The sequence below is a fragment of the Bos indicus x Bos taurus genome, chromosome 10 (genome assembly GCF_003369695.1).
Source record: "Bos indicus x Bos taurus breed Angus x Brahman F1 hybrid chromosome 10, Bos_hybrid_MaternalHap_v2.0, whole genome shotgun sequence".
Classification (NCBI taxonomy): Eukaryota; Metazoa; Chordata; class Mammalia; order Artiodactyla; family Bovidae; genus Bos; species Bos indicus x Bos taurus.
In genome coordinates, this window is record NC_040085.1 from 103024465 (window position 1) to 103048845 (window position 24381).

A 24381-nucleotide genomic window follows, 5' to 3' on the forward strand; every position below is an offset into this window, starting at 1 on the left:
GGAGGGCTACAGTTGATAGGGTCACAAAGAGTTGAACACTACTGAAGTGACTTACCATGCATGCACATGTCCATGTGATTAGGGAAAAGGGCATATTTTCTCCAGCTTGCCAGCAGCCCTTGACTCTCCCTAATGTGCTCTACCCAGCCATATTTACCTTATGTAGACATTTGAGTTTTTGATCTTTGCTTTATGGGAAAAAATGCCTTTGGGGGAAAGTTGGGCAGCCTTGGAGGCAGGGCCCTACTGCTGAGTCACACGCAGCAGTAGTCACTACAGTCACCATGACTGTAGCCTCTCTCTTCCCATACAGTCAGCGCCTGCAGCTGACCAATAGAGAAAGACCCCAGCAAGTGTTGCCCTTTGAGCTCCTGCTGCACTGAACAACTGAGAAGGACCCCAATCAGGGGTGCCCTCTGAGTGCTGCCTGTGCTGAGCAATAGGGAAGAACCTGCCAGGGCAGCCTTCTGAGTGTCAGCTGCCAGTGGCTAGAAAAGAATTCTTTTTTTTTTTTTTTTTTTAAGCATTACCATGCTAGCAGTACATATTTATTATTATTCATGAATGTCAAAAGACTTACAAGGCCCATTACTATTAGTATAACTGCACATATGAAATATCACTTAGTGACATGGAGTGAAAAGGACAGTTTCATATATATTTAAAAAATACATTCACATACACACATTCTCTCTCTCTCAAACATTCACTGTTCACTGCTACAAAAGCAGGAGGTATCAAGCTGCAGGAGTTTCAATATACATAACATGTTGAAATATCTCAAGCATAAAAACTACACTTAGGTTGCAAAAATAAAGTTTCTTTCTTCAAACATTTTGATCTGAACTCAAGCAAAGCAAACAATGAACACCAATGATTTGTATGCCATTTAACACAATTTAAAACATTAAAGGATCAACAGTTGTAAAAGTCCTGAAAATGTAGAGGTTATTTATAGGAATGAACAATGCATTTCTTCCCCCTGCCCCCCCAAAAAAAGTCTACAGCAGATGTATTTCATCCTGGCTCTCAAATACTTGAAAATCATAATTTACTATATTCACACAGCAAATTGAGGCAGAACAAAATGAGAAAATCATTACTTCAAACGAGGCATTATTGCCCTTAAATTTCCCTAGACAATTTCACTTGTGCAAGAGCATCATTTACCTGAAAGATCATGAGTCACAATCGAAGAGCACTCATACAAAACTATTTCCTTTTTTCTTTAAAAAGTGCCATGACTTCTTGACTTCTCGTTTTAAAAAACACTACCACCACCCCCACCACCACACATACACTAATGAAAGACCGTCTGTCTCCATCTCTTGTCAATCAGGAAAGGCCAGAGTGACTCTTTGATTCCAGTTCGAAATGGTGTTCGCTGGCCAATGCCCAAGGTCTCCAATCTAGAGCAATCAAGCTGAGCATTTCTCGGACGTTGTGCTCCTACGACAGGACTGTCAGTTATCGGTCTTAAGTGGCTGCTGGGGAGGTTGAAGGCATCTGCAATTGCACACGCCATTTCATACTTAGTCATCTGTTCGTTGCCAGACCAGTGAAAGGTTCCCTTAATTGATGGATCCAGCATCCTCTTCTCTGCTAACTGACGACACACGGTGGCCACATCTTTGACGTGCGTGGGGAACCGTTGCTGCCAGTGGTCCATGTTTGCGGACTTGTTGCTGAACTGCACTTTATCAAACATAATAGTCACAGCACTTTCCTCAAGCCTTTCAACTTCTCCATACAGAACAGGAATTCTCAAAACAGCAGCTCCTAAATTGTTCTCCAGGACGGCCTTTTCTCCTTCTAATTTTGTTTTGCCATATAGATTTAGGGGATTTGGTATGTCTTCCTCTCTATAAGATGGGTTTGTTCCATCAAAAACATAATCAGAGCTAATGTAGATTAGAAATGCTCCAATTGCAGCTGCTTCCTTTGCTAAATTCCCAGAAGCATCCACATTAAGTTGAGAAGCAGTATCTGGGTGATTTTCTACAACATCTGGCCTTCTCTCTGCTGCACAGTGTACGATGACATGGGGCTGAAAATCATAAATGATGTGATGAACTGCATTAGAATCCAAGAGATTGACCTGCTCAAATTTTGGTCTTGCTCTTCTAAAACCACAGCCAACGGCATGCCAATTATTCTGCTGAAATTCTTTGTACACAGCTCTGCCAAAAAGCCCAGTGGCACCAGTAATGAGAACGCGCCTGTTGGGGATGTTAACTTCCTCCTCCACCAACCGGCAGTCCCCGGGAACAAAGTGGATAGAGAGCTCTTTCTCCCGGCCCACCATGCCCGCCGTCTTTGCGCTGTCGTCGCCGCCGCTGCCGCAGCGACTGCCACTTCCTTCAGCCCGGGATCGCGGCGGGCCGCTAGAAAAGAATTCTAATAGTATTATATCTCCTGCTCCAGTAGCCGCTGGAAGACAAGAATATACAATGGGGAAAAACAGTCTCTTCAATAAGTGGTGCTGGCAAAACTGGAGAGCTAGTGTAAAAGAAAGAAATTAGAACACTTTCTAACACCAAACACAAAAATAAACTCAAAATGGACTAAAGACCTAAATGTAAGACCAGAAACTATAAAACTCTTAGAGGAAAACATAGGCAGAAGACTCTTTGACATAAATTGAAGCAAGATCCTCTATGACCCACCTCCTAGAATAACGGTACTAAAAACAAACAAATGGGACCTGAAAAGTGAAAGTGTTAGTCTCTCTCTTTGCGACTTTATGTAGCCTTCCAGGTTCCTCTGTCCGTGGGATTCTCCAGGCAAGAATACTGGAGTGGGTTGCCATTTCCTTCTCCAGGGGATCTTCCCGATCCAGAGATTGAACCTTGGTCTCCTCCATTGCAGGCAGATTCTTCACCGTCTGAGCCACCAGGGAAATTAAACTTAAAAGCTTTTGTACAGCAAAGGAAACCATAAACAAGATGAAAAGACAATCCTCAGAATGGGAGAAAATAATTGCAAATGAAGCAACTGACAAAGGATTAATCTCCAAAATATACAAGCAGCTCATGCAGCTCAATATCAGATAAACAAACAACCCAATCAAAAAATGGGTAGAAGACCTAAAAAGACATTTCTCCAAAGAAGACATACAGATGGCCAATAAACACATGAAAAAATGCTCAACATTGCTCATTGTTAGATAAAATGAAAAGTGAAAGTGAAAGTCACTCAGTTGTGTCCGATTCTTTGTGACCCCATGGACTATACAGTCTATGGAATTCTCCAGGCCAGAATACTGGAGTGGGTAGCCTTTCCCTTCTCCAGGTGATCTTCCCAACCCAGAGATCGAACCCAGATCTCCTGCACTGCAGGCAGATTCTTTGCAAATTAAAAACTAAAATGAGGTATCACCTCACATGGTCAGAGTGACCATCATCAAAAAATGTACAAACAATAAATGGGGGCCAGGATATGGAGAAAAGGGAACCCTCTTGCACCGTTGGTGGGAATGTTAATTGACATAACCATATGCAGAACATATGGGAATTTCTTTAAAAACTAGGATTAGAACTACCATATGACCCAGCAATCCCACTACTGGGCATATATCCTGGGAAAACCATAATTCAAAAAGACACATGTACCCCAATGTTCACTGCAGCACTATTTACAATAGCTAGGACATGGAAGCAACCTGGATGTCCATTGACAGGTGAATGGGCAAAGCAGACGTGGTACATATACACAATGAAATATTATTCAGCCATAAAAAGGAACAAATTTGAGTCAATTCTAGGGAGGTAGATGAACCTAGAGCCTGTTATAGAGTGAAGCAAGTCAGAAAGAAAAAACAAATACTGTATATTAATGCATGTATATGGAATGTAGAAAAATGGTACTGATGACCCTATCTGCAGGACAGGAATAAAGATGCAGACATAGAGAACAGACTTATGAACACAGCCAGGGAAGGAGAGCATGGACCTAACTGAGAGAGCAGCATAGAAACATATACATTACCATGTGAGAAACAGCTAGCTAGTGGGAAGCTGCTGTATAACACAGGAAGCTCAACCCAGTGCTGTGTGACAACCTAGAGGAGTGGGGTGGAGTAGGGTGGAGGGTAGGAGGTAGGTTCAAGAGGGAAGGGACATATATATACTTATGGCTGATTCATGTTCTTGTGTGGTAGAAACCAACACAACATTGTAAAGCAATTAGCCTCCAATTTAAAATAATTTTTTTTATAGTATGATAGACCTATGTTGTTAAAAAGATGAATAAGATCGTATCAAAGATGGTAAAGAATCTGCGTGCAATGCAGGAGACCCCGGCTTGATTCCTGGGTCAGGAAGATCTGCTGGAGAAATGGACAGCGACCCACTCCAGTATTCTTGGGCTTCCCTGGTGGCTCAGCTGGTAAAGAATCCGCCTGCAATGCAGGAGACCTGGGTTTGATCCCTGGGTTGGGAAGATACCCTGGAGAAGAGAAAGGCAACCCACTCCAGTATTCTGGCCTGGAGAATTCTGGGTCGCAAAGAGTGGGACACGACTGAGCGACTTTCACTTTCACTTGCAAGAAGCTCACAACTAGGGGTCAAGAGATGTGAAAACAGTTATAATACAAAGAAAGAAAGAAAGAATGTAGTGAAGGGCCTCCCTGCTGGTCCAGTAGTTAAGAGTCCACCCTGCAATGCAAGGGACAGAAGATTCCAGGTGCCAAGGGGCAACTAAGCCGGTGCTCCACAATGCTGAAGCTGTGCCCTGGAGCTCAAGAACTGCAACTACCGAGCCCACGTGTCACAATGACTGAAGCCCGCACACCTAGAGCCCCTGCTCTGCAACAAGAGAAGCCACCATAATGAGAAGCCTGAGCACCGCAACGAAGAGTGGCCCCTGCTTGCCACAACTAGAGAAAACCATGCAGCAACGAAGACACAGCACAGTCAGTAAATAAATAGATCTTTAAAAAATAAATAATAATGCAGTGAAATAAAATCTATGATGGAAATTTCTGCTAGTTGCTACTGGGGCATAAAAGAGGAAATAACTGACTTCTCAGTAGCTTTCTTGGAGTCTTGAAGATGGAAAATTGAACTTCCAATTTATATTAAGTTCCACTGGAGTTCTTGAAGATTAATACTTCTTGTTAAGATTAATTCCTCTTATAGATACTAATATCTCTTGTTATATTTCAAGACAAAGTTAATTTGAAGGGGCATTAGTTTTGTAAACTATTTTCTGTATCAATGTTAGTGCAATAACAATAACAATAGCTATGACTATTTATTGGGTGCTTACGATATGCCAGATGCTGCTCAGTACTTTACATAAATTATCTCATTTAATCCTCGAAACAATCCTCTGAGGTATGTATTACTATCTCTATTTTACTTTTTATTTATTTAAAAATTTTTTGGCCTTGCCACGTGGCTTGTGGGATCTTAGTTCCTCAACCAGGGATGGCACTTGTGTCCTCTGCAGCAGAAGGGCAGAGTCCTAACCACTGGACCACCAGGGAACTCCCCATCATCTCCATTTTACATATGATAAAATTAAGGCTTGGAAAAGAAAAGCAACTTTGGCTTATGACTATATTTTCATTTTCCACTACCCCCGATTACCAATTATATGGTAAAACCTGGTATGTAGTTTATATTTTTTTATTAGTGTATAATTGCTTTACAATGTTGTGTTAGTTTCTGCTGTAGGACAACATGAATCAGCCATATGTATACGTATATCCCCTCCCTCTGGGACCTCCCTCCCTCCCCACTCCCCCCATCCCACCCTTCTAGGTCATCATAGAGCTGGTATGTAGTTTATTAAACACCACTGTCTACTGCCCCCTTGCCCAAAACTTTATTTTTGAATAGTGAAATAAAATCTTGAAATGCCTTTTTGTGAGATTTTGGACCTTTTGCTAAATAGGTTTTGGAATAACAAATTTTGAAGGTAGAAGGGAAGCCTCAGGAATTCATACTTTACAGATGGAAGAACTGATTCCAGAGGAGTTAAGACATCTTAGCCAAGGTTACTCATCATTCTGGAGGGAGACAAGGCTTGTCTCTCCTAACCCACTATTCTTGCCCCAGGGTCAAAGACTCAAGAATGTGCTGACTTCAATGTTCAATACAATCATCTTTACTAAACATTGTTAAACATTTTAACCAACAATAAAACATTCAAGATGAAACATTTTTTTTTTTTAACTTGGGGACATGATTTCTAGGTGATCATCAACATTTCATAGCCATTTATTTGACAAAGAACTTGATCCAATGAATGCTGTGTACCATCAAGGTAAGCATGACACAGCATAACCCAGCGGCTGTTCATAACTTAGGGAGGGGGCAGACATGCATTCAAACTGTTAAAATAATTATGTACAAACATGTACAAAGGAGAAGAAGAAGAAGGCAATGGCACCCCACTCCAGTATTCTTGCCTGGAAAATTCCATGGACGGAGGAGCCTGGTAGGCTGCAGTCCATGGGGTCGCAAAGAGTCGGAAACGACTGAGCGACTTCACTTTCACTTCATGTACAATGGTCTATTGTGCTATACAAATGTGTGAAGCAGTGGTTCTCAGCTGGAGGATGGGTCCCACTCCCATATCCCCAGCAGACATTTGGCAATGTCAGGAGATAATTTTGATTCTCACAACTTGGGAGTGGGGGTGATACTGGCATCTAGTGAGCAGAGGCCAGAGATGCGGCTAAACATCCTCAAATTCATAGGTCAGCTCCCCAAAAACAAAGACTTAGGCAGCCCAAAATGTCAACAGGGCTGAGGCTGAGGTGGTATACAAGCAGCAAAGTATTTTCTACAAGGGACTGGTTATGGAAGAGTTTACTGAAGAGATGAAGATTGGAGTGAGGGAGGGTGGGCCCCCAGAAGAAGAATCAGCATGTGCACAGCCACAGAAGCAGCATATGTAAGCAATCACACACTTGTGGGAGGGTCATGGGCGTAAGACTGAACAGCTAGGTAGGAGCTGACATAGGAGAAAACAGACTGAGTTGGAGGAGCCACTGTGAGAACCATGGGTCCTGTTCTGGCGCTTAACAGGTCACTCAGGAGCACAGGCTAGGTACTGATCACTGCCAGTGAAAACTGTCAAAGTGTTTAAAATGAGACTTCTCTCATCTTGCGTCCTTATGGTCTGGGGTTCTCCAGGCATATTACTTTCTCAGAGACACAGTGCATAGGCTGTTTCAATGGAATGTAAGTTCTCAGGTGGAATGGGAGAAGGCAATGGTACCCCACTCCAGCACTCTTGCCTGGAAAATCCCATGGACGGAGGAGCCTGGTGGGCTGCAGTCCATGGGGTCACTAAGTGTCGGACACGACTGAGCGACTTCACTTTCACTTTTCACTTTCATGCATTGGAGAAGGAAATGGCAACCCACTCCAGTGTTCTTGCCCGGAGAATCCCAGGGACAGGGGAGCCTGGTGGGCTGCTGTCTCTGGGGTAGCACAGAGTCGGACATGACTGAAGCGACTTAGAAGCAGCAGCAGCAACAGCAACGCCACTCAGCTGGGTCTCAACGCTGTGATGAAATCAGGAGCAGGGATGAAGTGGTTATTCCTCATGCATTAGTCTTACAGGCAAATGATGACGTTCCACTTTCGGGTAGCAGTGTAGGCCAGCAATGGGGATATGTGACCCTTAAGATTAGACTGCCACCTTGAATCTAAATGAGTTGTTTTCCATTCCCTGCCAAAAAACGGTGGGCAGGGAGGCTGTTCCAATCAGGGTTTCTCTTTCTCTTAAGCTAACGATGACCAAAGCAACTGACAAACTGTCACGGAATCTGCCAGACCTCACTCTGGCCTTCCTGTCTCCCCAGCTCCTGAACTTTCCCTCCTTCTCTCATGCTCTGGGCCCATTCTTAGCAAACTAACAAGTCTCAGACTCCTGATCTGCAACCATCCTAGAGGCCTGTTGAGCTCTGGTCCAAGTGTCTATCTCTGCCCCCCGGTGGCCTGCTGATAGAGCTTCATGGAGGTGAGCAACCTTTTTCTAAGTTAGCTGGTTTCCTGAATATAATGTGGAAAACTGGATCACAGAAGAGGGCATGGATTTTACAGCATGAAAGAAAATTCAGGGAAAGAGTTAACTTGTGGCAGTTTATAGCTTCTATATTCTTTCCAGGCCTTGGAATAATTGAGAATTTAGAGAAGAGAGTATGGTAGGAAGTATTGAAATCCACCACAAACTTTTGAGAAAAATTAACTATACAAAAATATACTTTCCTTCTTTCTGTAATCATGTTATTATAGTTTTATATTGAAAAAATTTTATTTCCTCATTATACTATCACACTTGGTATTTAACACTTGAAGTTGAATTGATTAAACACGGTAAATTGAATTCCTTCAAGATCTCTTCAGAGCTAAAATAATGCAGTTATACTCTGAAGTTAGTGTTTTCTTGATTGTCATATAGCTATAAGATGTTTATTTACTACAACTTCAGGAAAGTAAAAAAAAAAAAACTCACTAAGATTCATCAACAAGAAACTGTGACATGAATTATCATTTCCGTTAGTTACCACTTCTTATATAGTTTAAATTATATGTATATTAGTCATTAAGATCAGGTTCTAATTTCCTCTATCACAGGACCTTTAGATTTGCTCTTACCCTTCTCTGTCCTTAGCTGTTGAAACAAGGTATAAGTATTCTGTTTATAATTTCTAGAGAAAAAAGTTTTCATTACTGCCTATTCCTACTACATTCTTATTCCTTTACAGTGAGGTCAGTAAAAATAGATACTTTTTTCTAATAATAAAAAAATAGTGTAATTGTGAACCTCCCCTTATTTCAAAATTTCAAGCAGAAGCTGGAAAGGAGTGAATTAAATGACTTAAGATCTCTTTCAATTCTGAGCTCTGATAAGTCAAAAAATTCATAATTCTCCCTTCTGTGAAAATGGCAGGATCTGTGAAGCATGTCTTGCTAGTCTGGTGACTCTGCCATGTGATTTGTCCTGTAAAGATGAATCATATTTCTCTGATCTTTTGGTTAATTCTTCAGAAAATCTGCCCATCAAAGTTTTAAAAAATTACTTTGAAGTAATAAAAACTGAGAAAAAATGCTCTTAAATAATGCAACAAAGGTCATTACCAAACAACAAATTCCCTTAAATATTTTATTAATCATGATTTCAAAAATCACAATTTAAAAGTCAGGAAAAAAAATCTCAGGGAAAAACTAAGTATTTCTTCTGCAAGTTTCCAAGGACTTCATTACTCCTTGCCTTTTCTCTGTTCTAGAAGAATGTGCTTGGTGAGTGGAGAAGGATGGCTTTCTTAGACAGGCTTAGAAGGATGAAATCAATCCCTGACTTGAATTTCCCTCCCTCTGCCTTAAGGTTAGACTTTCCAAAAGGGTCTGTCAGTGGGTGTGATTTCCTAAGATTTCCAGGTAGAGCAATGTCAGAAACTTCTTTGATTTCCGATTGCACTCCTCCCTCTAGAGCAGTAGGAAGTTTTTATAGGTTTTTTCCCTCACAAATTTGATCCATTTGATAAATTCAACTGCATAAAACACTGGTTGGCTTTCTGGTGACTAAATGATTATTAGGATAATGGGTTCTTGGTCATACAAACAGTTCAAACCCAAGCTTCATCACTTAATTACTATGTAACCTTGGCAAGTTCTTTAACCTCTCTAAGCTTCAATGTCAGTTGGCACTAGTGGTAAAGAACACTCCTGCCAATGCAGGAGATGTAAAAGACGTGGGTTCAATCCCTGAGTCGGGAAGATCCCCTGGAGGATGGAATGGCAATCACCTCCAGTATTCATGCCTGGAGAATCCCATGGACAGAGGAGCCTGGTGGGCTACAGTCCATAGGGTTGCAAAGAGTCAGATACGACTGAAGTGATTTAACACACAATCTTCAATCTCCTTAAAAATGGAAAAATATCTATCTCATAAACTTGTTGTTGTACAGTCACTAAGTCATGTCTAACTCTTTGTGAACTCTATATAATGTTATATGAGGGTTCATTTATACACAGTATTTTGCACAATGAAAGATCAATAAATATTAGCTAATAAGATTAAGAGAATCCCTTGATTTATAGCAGCGGCTATACTCTTGAAAGTCAGGATAACTGGCAAAACCTCAACTGGCAAGATGAATTCACATGAAATACATATATTTCATATCACAAAATTCACCCTTCTATAGTGTGCAATTCAGTGACTTTTTGCATATTCACAAAGTTGTACAACCATCACCATTATCTAACTTTAGAACATGTTTATCACTCCGAAAGAAATTCCATACCATTAGCAATCACTCTTCATTTCCCTCTTGCTCCAGCCCTAGCAACAACTAGTCTACTTAAGTTTTAAAATTTTAATGTTATTGGTGTATAGTTGATTTACAATGTAGTATTAGTTTCAGTTGTATGGCAAAGTGATTCACTTATACATACACATATATTCATTCTTTTTTAGATTATTTCTCTGACAGGTTCTCACAAAATATTGAGTAGAGTTCCCTGTATTATACAATTGCTTGTCCTTGTTGGTTATCTATCTTATATATATAGTAGTGTGTGCATGAATATGCCAAGCTCTGGATTTGCCCTCCCCCCGACATTTCCCCTTTGGTAACCAGAAGTTTGTTTCTGTTTTGTAAATAAGTTCATTTGTATCATTTAAAAAATTAGACTCCTCACACCAGTGATATCCGCTGAAATCTGTCTTTCTCTGGCTCACTTCGTTTAGGGTGATCTCTAGGTCCACCCATGTTGCTGCCAATGGCATCATGTCCTTCTCTTCACGGCTGAGTAATATTCCACTGTGTGTATGTACATCTTCTTTATCCATTCCTCTCTTGATGGACATTCAGGGTGCTGCTGTGTCGTGGCTGTTGTAAGTAGTGGGGGTGCATGTTATCTTTTTGGATTATGGTTTTCTCCTAATGTATGTCCAGGAGTGGGACTGCTAGATCACATGGTAGATCTACTTTTAGTTTCTTAGGGAACATCCATACTGTTCTCCATAGTGGTTATACCAAGTTACAGTCCCATCAAAAATGTAGGAGGCTTTCCTTTTCTCCACACACTCTTCAGCATTTATTATTTGTATTTATCAGTTCAGTTCAGTTTAATTGCTCAGTTGTGTCCGACTCTTTGCGACCCCATGGACTGCAGCACGCCAGGCCTCCTTGTCCCTCACCAACTCCCAGAGTGTACTCAGACTCATGTCCATTGAGTTGGTGATGCCATCCATCTCATCCTCTGTCATCCCCTTCTCCTCCCGCCTTCAATCTTTCCCAGCATCAGGGTCTTTTCAAATGATTCAGCTCTTTGCATCTGGTGGCCAAAGTATTGGAGTTTCAGCTTCAGTATCAGTCCTTTCAATTAATAACCAGGGTTGATTTCCTTTAGGATGGACTAGTTGGAACTCCATGCAGTCCAAGCGACTCTCAAAGAGTCTTCTCCAGCACCACAGTTCAAAAGCATCAATTCTTTGGCATTCAGCTTTCTTTACAGTCCCACTCTTATATCCATACTGGAAAAATCATAGCTTTGACTAGATGGACTTTTGCTGACAAAGTAATGTCTCTGCTTTCTAATATGCTGTCTAGGTTGGTCACAATTTTCTTCCAAGGAGTAAGTGTCTTTTAATTTCATGGCTACAGTCACCATCTATGGTGATTTTGGAGCCCTCCAAAATAAAGTGTGTCACTGTTTCCACTGTTTCCCCATCTATTTGCCATGAATGATGGGACCAGATGTCATGATCTTCGTTTTCTGAATGTTGAGCTTTAAGTCAACTTTTTCACTCTCCTCTTTCACTTTCATCAAGAGGCTCTTTAGGTCTTCGCTTTCTGCCCTAAGGGTGGTGTCATCTGCATATCTGAGGTTAATGATCCTTCTCCCGGCAATCTTGATTCCAGCTTGTGCTTCTTCCAGCCCAGTATTTCTCAAGATACTCTGCATATCAGTTAAATGAGCATGGTGACAATATACAGCCTTGACGTATTCCTTTTCCTATTTGGAACCAGTTTGTCGCTCCATGTCCAGTTCTACCTGTTGCTTCCTGACCTGCATACAGATTTCTCAAGAGGCAGGTCAGGTGGTCCATCTCTTAAAGAATTTTCCAGAGTTTGTTGTGATCCACACAGTCAAAGGCTTTGGCACAGTCAATAAACCGGAAATAGATGTTTTTCTGGAATTCTCTTGCTTTTTCGATGATCCAGTGGATGTTGGAAATTTGATCTCTGGTTCCTCTGCCTTTTCTAAAACCAGCTTGAATATATGGAAGTTCACGGTTCACATATTGCTGAAGCTTGGCTTGGAGAATTTTGAGCATGACTTTACTAGCATGTGAGATGAGTTCAATTGTGCAATAGTTTGAGCATTCTTTGGTGTTGCCTTTCTTTGGAATTGGAATGAAAACTGACCTTTTCCAGTCCTGTGGCCACTGCTGAGTTTTCAAAAATTTGCTGGCATATTGAGTGCAGCGCTTTCACAGCATCGTCTTTTAGGATTTGAAATTGCTCACCTGGAATTCCTACAAGACTTTTTAGAACTAACACCCAAAAAAGATGTCCTTTTTATTATAGGGGACTGGAATGCAAAAGTCCCCTCAAGAAACACCTGGAGTAACAGGCAAATTTGGCCTTGGAATATGGAATGAAGTAGGGCAAAGACTAATAGAGTTTTGCCAATAAAATGCACTGGTCATAACAAACACCCTTTTCCAACAACACAAGGGAAGACTCTATACATGGACATCACCAGATGGAGAAGCTCTATACAGTCAGCAAAAACAAGACAGGAGCTGACTGTGGCTCAGACCATGAACTCCTTATTGCCAAATTCAGACTTAAATTGAAGAAAGTAGGGAAAACCACTAGACCAGGTATGACCTAAACCAAATCCCTTATGATTATACAGTGGAAGTGAGAAATAGATTTAAGGGCCTAGATCTGATAGATAGAGTGCCTGAAGAACTATGGACTGAGGTTCGTGACATTGTACAGGAGACAGGGATCAAGACCATTCCCATGGAAAAGAAATGCAAAAAAGTGAAATGGCTGTCTGGGGAGGCCTTACAAATAGCTGTGAAAAGAAGAGAAGTGAAAAGCAAAGGAGAAAAGGAAAGATATAAACATCTGAATGCAGAGTTCCAAAGAATAGCAAGAAGAGATAAGAAAGCCTTCTTCAGCGATCAGTGCAAAGAACTAGAGGAAAACAACAGAATGGGAAAGACTAGAGATCTCTTCAAGAAAATCAGAGATACCAAACGAACACTTCATGCAAAGATGGGCTCGATAAAGGACAGAAATGGTATGGACCTAACAGAAGCAGAAGATATTAAGAAGGGATGGCAAGAATACACAGAAGAACTGTACAAAAAAGATCTTCAAGACCAAGATAATCATGATGGTGTTATCACTCACCTAGAGCCAGACATCCTGGAATGTGAAGTCAAGTGGGCCTTAGGAAGCATCTCCACAAACAAATAGGAGGTGATAGAATTCCAGTTGAGCTATTCCAAATCCTGAAAGATGATGCTGTGAAAGTGCTGCACTCAATATGCCAGCAAATTTGGAAAACTCAGCAGTGGCCACAGGACTTTGGAAAAGGTCAGTTTTCATTCCAATCCCAAAGAAAGGCAATGCCAAAGAATGCTCAAACGACCACACAATTCACTCATCTCACACGCTAGTAAAGTAATGCTTAAAATTCTCCAAGCCAGGCTTCAGCAATACGTGAACCGTGAACTTCCAGATGTTCAAGCTGGTTTTAGAAAAGGCAGAGGAACCAGAGATCAAATTGCCAACATCCGCTGGATCATCAGAAAAGCAAGAGAGTTCCAGAAAAACATCTATTTCTGCTTTATTGACTATGCCAAAGCCTTTGACTGTGTGGATCACAATAAACTGTGGAAAATTCTGAAAGAGATGGGAATACCAGACCACCTGACCTGCCTCTTGAGAAACCTGTATGCAGGTCAGGAAGCAACAGTTAGAACTGGACATGGAACAACAGACTGGTTCCAAATAGGAAAAGGAGTTCGTCAAGGCTGTATATTGTCACCCTGTTTATTTAACTTATATGCAGAGTACATCATGAGAAACGCTGGACTGGAAGAAACACAAGCTGGAATCTAGATTGCCGGGAGAAATATCAATAACCTCAGATATGCAGATGACACCACCCTTACGGCAGAAAGTGAAGAGGAACTAAAAAGCCTCTTGATGAAGGTGAAAGTGGAGAGTGAAAAAGTTGGCTTAAAGCTCAACATTCAGAAAACGAAGATCATGGCATCTGGTCCCATCATTTCATGGGAAATAAATGGGGAAACAGTGTCAGACTTTGTTTTTCTGGGCTCCAAAATCACTGCAGATGGTGATTGCAGCCATGAAATTAAAAGAAGCTTACTCCTTGGAAGAAAAGTTATGACCAACCTAGATAGCATATTCAAAAGCAGAGACATTACTTTGCCAACAAAGGTTTGTCTAGTCAAGGCTATGGTTTTTCCTGTGGTCATGTATGGATGTGAGAGTTGGACTGTGAAGAAGGCTGAGTGCCGAAGAATTGATGCTTTTGAACTGTGGTGTTGGATAAGACTCTTGAGAGTCCTTTGGACTGCAAGGCGATCCAACCAGTCCATTCTGAAGGAGATCAGCCCTGGGATTTCTTTGGAAGGAATGATGCTAAAGCTGAAACTCCAGTACTTTGGCCACCTCATGTGAAGAGTTGACTCATTGGAAAAGACTCTGATGCTGGGAGGGATTGGGGGCAAGGGGAGAAGGGGATGACAGAGGATGAGATGGCTGGATGGCATTACTGACTTGATGGACATGAGTCTGAGTGAACTCCAGGAGTTGGTGATGGACAGGGAGGCCTGGCGTGCTGCGATTCATGGGGTCGCAAAGAGTTGGACATGACTGAGCGACTGATCTGATCTCATTTGATCTGAACTGGAATTCCATCACCTCCACTAGCTTTGTTCGTAGTGATGCTTCCTAAGGCCCTCTTGACTTCACATTCCAGGATGTCTGGCTCTAGGTGAGTGATCACAGGATCGTGATTATCTGGGTCATAAAGATCTTTTTTGTATAGTTCTTCTGTGTATTCTTGCCACATCTTCTTAGTATCTTCTGCTTCTGTTAGATCCATACCATTTCTGTCCTTTATTGTGCCCATCCTTGCATGAAATGTTCCCTTGGTATCTTTAATTTACTTGAAGAGATCTCTAGTATTTCCCATTCTATTGTTTTCCTCTATTTTCATTAATATGTAAAAGAACGATAAATTTAAAATTCCTTCTATACAACAGAACTGTAGGAAATAAGACTAGAAATAAAAGTTTGCAACATGTTGTAGAGAATTCTGAATTCTGGGGCCCTTAAACAAACACAAAACTTATTTTGGTAGGCTATGGAGAGGAAAAAAGGATTTTTGAGCCAGATGAGGGTTAGCAATTATCATTTCTATCAGTATTATTAACTAGATCTTGCAGCTGATTAGATGATAGAGAATGAAGAAGAAAATAGCCAAAGATAATTCAGATTTCAAAAGTGAGATGCTGAAGTTCAATAAATAGAAACAGAGAAGTCAAGTTGGATAGAGTAACATGGAAACTTACATTACCATATGTAAAATAGATAACCAATGGGAATTTGCTGTATGTCTCAGGAAACTCAAACAGGTGCTCTGCACCAACCTAGAGGGGTGGGATGGGGAGGGAGATGGGAAGGAGGTTCAAAAGGGAGGGGACATATGAAAACCTATGGCTGATTCATGTTGAGGTTTGACAGAAAACAACAAAATTCTGTAAAGCAATTATCCTTCAATTCCAAAATAAATAAATTTTAAAAAGAGAGAAGAAACTGGTTTAGAAAGAGAGACAAGTTCTATTTAAGTTATGTTGAGTTTAAAGGACATAGTTTTGGGTTCAGAAATTCAGATTTGGGAGTCATGTTTGTAGAAGCTGTATATGAAGTTATGGGAATGAACAGCTCACTTGGCAAGATGAGAGTACAGAACCAGAAGAGCGCTGAAGACAGTTCTGGTGATTATTTACTCAGAGATAAGGAAGAGAAACCAGCTAAGGCAGGGGAGTGGTCAGAGACAAGAGAACTAGGGCGGCATTGGACCACAAGAGACAAAGGAGACACTCAATACATCAAGGAGAATGAAAATTAATGTATTAAATGAGTGTTTAGTAAATTACACAGCAAGCTTTAAGAAAACACTTTCTACAGGGTGCTGGGGTAAAGGGTCTATTACAAGAGCAGAGATTCAGAAAGGTTACCTTAAGTGAAGAGGCATTCTGAGGATAAACATCCATCCATCTAACGCATTTGTTGAGCCCCTAGGAAGGCAAGGTGTTGTGTTAGGGGCAGGAATCCAGGAAAAGTCAAGGGACAGTGCTGTGGTTAATGTAACACAGTCACTCCCCACATCTGTTTCTATAATGTACTTCTTGTCTCGATCATCTAACTGATTCTTTCCACCCTCCAGTTCCAGTTCCAGTTCAGTTGCTCAGTCGTGTCCGACTCTTTGCGACCCCATGAATTGTAGCATGCCAGGCCTCTCTTGTCCATCACCAACCCCCGGGGTTCACTCAAACTCATGTCCATCGAGTCGATGATGCCATCCAGCCATCTCATCCTCTGTTGTCCCCTTCTACTCCTGCCCCCAATCCCTCCCAGCATCAGGGTCTTTTCTAATAAGTCAACTCTTTGCATGAGGTGGCCAAAGTACTGGAGTTTCAGCTTTAGCATCACTCCTTCCAATGAACACCCAGGACTGATCTCCTTTAGAATGGACTGGTTGGATCTCCTTGCAGTCCAAGGGACTCTCAAGAGTCTTATCCAACACCATAATTCAAAAGCATCAATTCTTCGGCACTCAGCTTTCTTCACTGTCCAACTCTCACATCCATACATGACCACTGGAAAAACCATAGCCTTGACTAGACAGACCTTTGTTGGCAAAGTAATGTCTCTGCTTTTGAATATGCTATCTAGGTTGGTCATAACTTGAGTAAGCGTCTTTTAATTTCATGGCTGCAATCACCATCTGCAGTGATTTTCGAGCCCAGAAAAATAAAGTCTGATACTGTTTCCCCATCTATTTGCCATGAAGTGATTGGACCAGATGCCATGATCTTCGTTTTCTGAATGTTGAGCTTTAAGCCAACTTTTTCACTCTCCTCTTTCACCTTCATCAAGAGGCTCTTTCTGCCATAAAGGTGGTGTCATCTGCATATCTGAGGTTATTGATATTTCTCCTGGCGATCTTGATTCCAGCTTGTGCTTCATCCAGCCCAGCGTTTCTCATGATGTACTCTGCATATAAGTTAAATAAGCAGGGTGACAATATACAGCCTTGACGTACTCCTTTTCCTATTTGGAACCAGTCTGTTGTTCCATGTCCAGTTCTAACTGTTGCTTCCTGACCTGCATACAAATTTCTCAAGAGGCAGGTCAGGTGGTCTGGTATTCCCATCTCTTTCAGAATTTTCCACAGTTTATTGTGATCCACACAGTCAAAGGCTTTGGCATAGTCAATAAAGCAGAAATAGATGTTTTTCTGGAACTCTCTTTCTTTTTCCATGATCCAGCGGATGTTGGCAATTTGATCTCTGGTTCCTCTGCCTTTTCTAAAACCAGCTTGAACATCTGGAAGGTCGCGGTTCACGTATTGCTGAAGCCTGGCTTGGAGAATTTTAAGCATGACTTTACTAGCGTGTGAGATGAGTGCAATTGTGCGGTGGTTTGAGCATTCTTTGGCATTTCCTTTTTTTGGGGATTGGAATGAAAACTGACCTTTTCCAAAGTCCTGTGGCCACTGCTGAGTTTTCCAAATTTGCTGACATATTGAGTGCAGCATTTTTACAGCATCATCTTTTAGGATTTGAAATAGCTCAACTGGAATTCCATCACCTCCATTAGCTTTGTTTGTAGTGATGCTTTCTAAGGCCCACTTTACTTCACATTCCACCCTACATATCTGCATTGGTTTTTTATTTTTGGCCTTACGTTTAAAATTCGTCTTCTAGATTATATTTATTTATGATTCTCCATGGTGTGATCTTTTTGTTCCAAACTCTACCTCATGGAAACCTTTAAGCTTTTGCTTTGATTGTCAATTTCCTGATTCTCTCTCTTGTTTCCAGAGCTAAATTCGCAAGAGGTTCTGTTTTTCCCATACCATCTTTTTTCACTGAGTCACATCTTGGGTTGTTGAACACCCTATGGAATGGGTCAGAAGCCCACCTGTATTTTAATTACCTGGCAGATGGTCAGTGGAGGTCACAAGCTATATGCAGGCTTGACCTTTAGCATGGACTACGGGAATGACAGCAACTGTGATCAATATATGTAGTAGGTCCTGGGGGTGAATCTTAGTTTAAAAATACTGTGGGAAGTATTGTGAAGCTGTGGGAAGAATAGAGCATAGCCTTTTCTATAACACTGCTTAACATTGACTTTGAGTTCCTATACCTGTTGCTGGAAGGAAATTTAACTTGAAATCTTTGAAGAGAGGCATCCACATTGATGACTGCTGAAAGTCCATTACTTAATCTGATTAAGATGGTGTATGAAAGACATATTGAAATATCCTCCCCTACCCTCTCCCCAGCCCTTCTCTACAAACACAAAAGGATTGGATAAATGGTCAAAAACAATTTAAGCAGTGGTTTTCAAGTGTTAGAATAAAAACTGATTTTTTTTCTTCTCTCAGAAATTCATCCAACTCAAAACTATAAAGAGGATGAAAAACAAACAAAATAGACAAATGAAAACAGATAAAAATAGTCTGTAAGCCTGGACTACAGCCTATGACTACAGCCCAGTATAGTGAAAGTCAAACAGGAATGTGATAATGGATGCCCTAGGGATGCAGATTTTATACAATGTGAGAGTAATATTGCTCTCCAAAGAAGGTGACCCAAGACCAAAAAGCTCTTGTACTGAACAACAAGAACAGGCAAGCAGACTGAAGTTGGAGTTTTTTGTTTTTAATTTCCATTTGTCACAAAGATTTGAGGTATAGGGAAGGTGAAGTTGAACGAGGACAAATAGTCATGCCTGTAAAAAGCAGTCTGTTGGTACGGAATAGTGAAGGACATAGACCCTGCACTGTAAGAAACCCTGAAATGCTAATCATGGGGAAAAGCAAGCACTAGCACATACTGGTTCATACAGCAAATGACTTTAAATATGGTCCTGCCTCCATCCTCTTGGAAGTCTCTTGCAAACAGCCGAGGAAGAACTCAGCTCATTCAATGTTAAAAAAAAAAAAAAAAAAAAAAAAGTAGCATCCATAAAAAAAGAATGGGGAAAAATGTCCAGAGCAAAGCACTGAGAACTTTGGAATTAGAGAATATGAGAAGGAAATTAAGAGAAATGTGGGCTAAAGGGAGAGGCGCTTATATTTGTCTGATAGACGTTGCAGAAAGACAGAAGAATGGTGGAGGGGTAATATTCCAAGAGAGATGGCTCTATTAGGTCCAGGCAGGCAAGACCCAGGTTTGAGGAGATTGAGTGTCAGGGGTAAAGAACACAGGCAACACAGGGAAACTAGGGAGCAAAGGTCTAGGAATTCAAGCCAAAGCATTTGGATAGAAAGAGGTGAAAATATAAGTGTGGAAAGAGAGCAAGAGAGGTATCAATGAGTATGGAATCTGATGAATGGTGAGGCAAAGCATTTTTAGCCATATTCTCTTGGCTAGAACAGATCTGAATATGAGTGAAACTAAGTTTACAAGGAGAGGCAAGCACACAGTTATAACTGGTAATGGAGGGTTAGAAATGAAGAGTTAAGAGTTCTGGATACTTAGATTCTTGAGGGGATGTACAGCAGATAGAGACAACTGAGGTCTTAGGGTCAGAATCCTTTGGACTCCCTTGATTAGACTGACTTGAGTGTCAGAGCAAATTCTGAATTCTAGTTTTCCTTTCAAGAGCATGAGAGAAACCTATGGACTAATCATCAGGGATTCTGCCTCAGAATAAATTTTCCATCTATATTTAAGCTTTTCATCCTGTGGAGGACCCAATATGCAAATTGAAAAATAGTATTTGCACATTTAACATTTCTTTTTTCTCCCATAATAATGTTCCTCACTTCTGTCTGCCTAAGATCTGATCTTTTGAGTCCTATCTTATATAGCCTATATATTTCCATTGACCACACCCCCTAGTCATACATCAAGGACCCATCTATTATGCTCTCCTAAAACAAACTAGGGAGAAGGCGATGGCACCCCACTCCAGTACTCTTGCCTGGAAAATCCCATGGATGGAGGAGTTTGGTAGGCTGCAGTCCATGGGGTTGCAAAGAGTTGGACACGACTGAGTGACTTCACTTTCACTTTTCACTTTCATGCACTGGAGAAGGAAATGGCAACCCACTCCAGTGTTCTTGCCTGGAGAATCCCAGGGATGGGGGGAGCCTGGTGGGATGCCGTCTATGGGGTCGCACAGAGTTGGACACCACTGAAGCAACTTAGCAGCAGCAGAAAACATACTAGAGATATTACCTTGCAAACAAAGGTCCATCTAGTCAAGGCTATGGTTTTTCCAGTGGTCATGTATGGATGTGAGTTGGACTGTGAAGAAAACTGAGTGCCGAAGAATTGATGCTTTTGAACTGTGGTATTGGAGAAGACTCTTGAGTCCCTTGGACTGCAAGGAGATCCAACAGTCCATCCTAAAGGAGATCAGTCCTGGGTGTTCATTGGAAGGAGTGATGCTAAAGCTGAAACTCCAATACTTTGGCCACCTCATGCGAAGAGTTGACTCATTGGAAAAGACCCTGATGCTGGGAGGGATTGGGGGCAGGAGGAGAAGGGGACGACAGAGGATGAGATGGCTGGATGGCATCACCGCCTCGATGGACATGGGTTTGAGTGAACTCCGGGAGTTGGTGATGGACAGGGAGGCCTGGCGTGCTGCAATTCATGGGGTTGCAAAGAGTCGGACACAACTGAGCAACTGAACTGAACTGAAAACATACTTAGCTCTACTATACAAATTATCCTCCTGCTCTGAGGAGGTTTCATCTCAGTCTCCATTTCTATACTCCTGAATCACAGCGTTTCAGCTTTAGCATTTAGGAAAGGGTAAGAATACACAGAGCTGGTAATGGTATATGCTGGGAACAGTGGATCCTGGCATTTGAAAAGTCTAAGCTGGGGGCAAAGTCATTTCAGGAATCCTGGCAGAATACTCTGGAAGAAGGAGAGCCCTGGGCTGTCAATGGTGACAAGGTCCTCCACACAGCTAAATCAGACAGATCCCACAGGGCCCTGAGACTCCAGAAGTTCAGTTCTGGTAAAGATATGGCCTGTGAGATGGAACTCCAGACTTGGTTTCAGGCCACCCTCTCGTTGCTGATTCCAGAATAGAGACAGGCTCAACCCATGGCTAGTGCTCAGATGAGGTAGAATAAAGGTGAGTGGAGTGGGCAGGGAAAGCCACTGCTGGACCTGGGAAGGCTCCCACTCGACCCTCCTCCAGCTATGTTCTTCTTTATAAGGTAGAGAGTCCATGGCTGGAAAATGCTCTCTCCCATAAATATTTTAAACTACATGCCATGCATCCAGGACTCTTAAAATTCTCTATTCAAGAGATTCTGTGTCCACTGTTAGGACCTCCATAGCTCCCATAGGCAACTGTGTGCCCGAAGGGTAGCTGTGTATAGGGATGTGTGTGTATGCGTGTATGGAGCTTTGTTGTGTGGGCTAGGTTTTCCACATACATGCTTATGAGGTATGGGATAGGGTAAAGGAGTTGGGAGGTTAAGAAGAATGGGCCAGGGACTTCAAGTAGTACTTTGCCATGACCTACAAATGCTAGTGAAAACCTAGATGTGAGCAGTTCAAGGGCAGAGCCTCTATCTTACCCACTTCTATGCCCTAACAAGTTTGGGAATTAGAACAGAGATGAAATTATTGAATGTTTACTTCATCAGACTCTTAGGTACTGATATCAAATCCACTTCTACTGGTTACTATTTAATAATAGCAGCTATAATACTGTGAATCATTTATTCTGGGAAACATCTGGCAATACTGTGAACCATTTATCCTGGAAAACCTGCCACTATAAAACATCTTGAAATGCCAGTTAAAATGTAACAAACATCCTTTGTAATGCATACCTGAGTGTACAAGAAAGTAAAGAGAAATTCCAAAGAATACAGACTGGAAAGCAGTGAGATGGGCTGGAGTCATTGAGAGCTGTATCAGCACTGAGAGTTTTTGTGTATCTCAGGAAAACCCAGATTTAACAATTAAAAAAAAATTTTATTTAACTTATGTAAAATTGATTTAACAATCTTTAGACCCACATCAAGTAGGGAGTTGGACCTCAGACCCTTAAATAATGGTAACACATTTGAAGGGTTACATCCTCAGTGAAGGAGTGGCAAAGAAAAATAATAAAGGACCTTTACTATCATGATCTGGGGTCTGAGTGATAAGAGTGTCTGTGGAGAATTTTTAACCACAAGCTTGCCCTCCTACAGGGTTAGGCTTAAAATTTACAGTCCCCTCTATGAGCTAGCTAGTGGTAAAGAACCCTCCTGCTAATGCAGGAGATGTAAGAGAAGCAGGTTCTATCCCTGGGTCAGGAAGATCCCCTGGAGGAGGGTATGGCAACCCACTTCAGTATGCTTGTCTGGAGAATCCCATGGACAGAGGAGCCTGGCAGGCTACAGTCCATAGGGTCACAAAGAGTCAGACATGACTGAAGCAACTTATTTAGCATGCATGCTTTGAGCTACAGATTTGAAACCAATAATATTAACATAAAATGGTGGAAGGTTGGTGTAATTTGGATCTCCAAGCAGAAATAAACACAGATATTCCCTGTACGGACTTGCCTTTAATCTAGACAAAATATAAAATAGAAGAGATTTATAAACTAAATTATACTAAGTTACACTGCTGCTGCTGCTGCTGCTAAATCGCTTCAGTCATGTCTGACTATGCGACCCCATAGATGGCAGCCCACCAGGCTCCCCCGTCCATGGGATTTTCCAAGCAAGGGTACTGGAGTGGGTTGCCATTGCCTTCTCCGAAATTACACTGAATTACACTAAAATTAAGGACTTCTTTTCATGGGAAGACACTATAATGGGGATGAAAAGACAAGCCATAAGCCAAAGGTGGGAGAAGATATTTACAAAACAACCAAAATAGAACTAGTATCTGGAATATATAGAGAACTACTCTGAATCAATAAGACAAACAACTCATTAAAAAAATGAACAAAAGACTTAAGACACTTCTTCTCTTAACAAAAGATGATCCACAAATATGTGAAAAATGTTAAACTGTATTGCTGCTGCTGCTAAGTCACTTCAGTCATGTCTGACTCTGTCTGATCCCATAGACGGCAGCCCACCAGGCTCCCCCGTCCCTGGGATTCTCCAGGCAAGAACACTGGAGTGGGTTGCCGTTTCCTTCTCCAATGCATGAAAAGTGAAAAGTGAAAGTGAAGTCACTCAATCATGTCTGACTCTTAGTGACCCCATGGACTGCAGCCTACCAGGCTCCTCCATCCATGGGATTTTCCAGGCAAGAGTACTGGAGTGGGGTGCCATTGCCTTCTCTGGTTAAACTGCATTAGGTAATCACAAAAATGAAAACTAAAGCTATACTGAGGTACCATTACACATCAGTTGGTTTGTTATAAGACAGAAAATGTGACAAAAATAGATGTTGGTGAGGAAGTGGAGCAACCAAAATTTTCATGTCCTGCTAGTAGAGTGTAAATTCCTACCATTGTTTTGGCAAACAGTTTGGTATTATGTGGTAAAGGTAAAGGTGTTCATATCCCATGATCTATCAGTGTTATTCCCACATGTATAATGTTTACACATGTCCACAAAAAAATACAGAAAAGACAAATAGTAACACATGTAAGAATGTTAATAGCATTGTGCATCTTTTACAAATTGAAGGTCTGTGGCAACCCTGCTCTGTGCAAGTATATTGGTCCCATTTTCCCAAAAGTATTTGCTCACTTTGTGTCTCTGTGCCACATTTTGAAAATTCTTGTAATATTTCAAGCTTTTAAATTAGTATATTAATATCTGATATATTACATATTATTATATAATAAAAATATAATTATATGTATTATTACATTTCTATCACAGATATTATATTACTTGTGATTAGTGATCTTTGATGTTATTGTTGTAATTGTTCTGAGGCCCCACAGATCACACTTGCATAAGACAAGGATACTTAATAAATGCTGTGTGTGTTCTGACTGCTGCAGATGGGCCATTCCTTTGTCTCTCTCCTTTTCCCTGGGCCTGCCTATTCCCTGAGACATAGCAAGATTGATATTTGGCTGACTAATAACCCTACAATTACCCCTAAGTGTTCAAAGGGAAGGAAGAGTCA

At 41.3% G+C, this 24381-nt stretch overlaps 1 pseudogene; it reads right to left on the minus strand.

The window, feature by feature from the left end:
- Positions 1-666: 666 nt before the first annotated feature.
- Positions 667-2379, minus strand: LOC113899280 (annotated as a pseudogene).
- Between the last annotated feature and the right edge of the window lie 22002 nt (positions 2380-24381).